We start from the raw sequence: 855 nt of genomic DNA on the forward strand, positions 1-855 counted from the left end.
GAAAAGAAAAAAGAAAAACTCTTTAAGACCCTTGGTGCTTGAGAGGCGCAGGCAGAGGCGGGGAGCGCAGGGGCCCAGCAGCGTGCCGCCGCCCGCAGCCCGGCGGGGAGCACAGCCCGTGGCGATGCCACCCGCGGGGAGCGGCCGCGAGTGGGGGCGGCTCGGAGCCCTCGCAGGACGAGGCGGAGGAGCGGGGTCCCTCAGCCCCGGGGCTGCGAAGTCGCCGTGAGTCGCCTTTCGCTGTCATTCGGGCGCGAGTGGGGTGTGAGCGGGGGTGTGTGTACGGAGCGTGTGCGTGGGGCGGGGGTGTGTGCATGGGGTGTGCATGGGGTGTGCGTGGGGTGTGCGTGGGGGTCCCGGGCCGAGCCCTGCGCTGCCCCCCGAGGGCTGCGGCTCCCCGGGGCCGCCAGAGCCACGCCGGGGCCGCCGCGGTACCGGGCGGAGCGGCCCCGTCCTCCCGCAGCGCCCCGGTGGCGGTGCCCCGGGAGGGGACCGGCCCGGCCCGGCCGCCTGGCCCCGCTCCTCCGCCCCTCCTCGCCCCCCCCCCGCATTGCCGCCCTTTAGGCCAGCAGAGATGATTTCACGGTTTGCCAGTGGAAATAGCTAAAAACGCTCCTGCTAATTACAGAGCCCTTCCAGGCCAGGTGCACTTTTAATTGGATTAGTGAGTGCTCTCTATGAAACCTGCAGCACATCAAATGGACAGTGAAAATTAGAGCTATTAGGAACAGAGGCGATCATTTCGGAACGATAACGTTGCTGTTTTCTCCTCTATTAGAAATAAATCAATTACACTGTTTCCGGGTTTGCGCGCATACATTAATTTCTCCTAAGGACTCCGGAGGGGATCTTCGC

Source organism: Anser brachyrhynchus, assembly GCF_964034855.1.
Source record: "Anser brachyrhynchus genome assembly, chromosome: 9".
Taxonomy (NCBI): Eukaryota; Metazoa; Chordata; class Aves; order Anseriformes; family Anatidae; genus Anser; species Anser brachyrhynchus.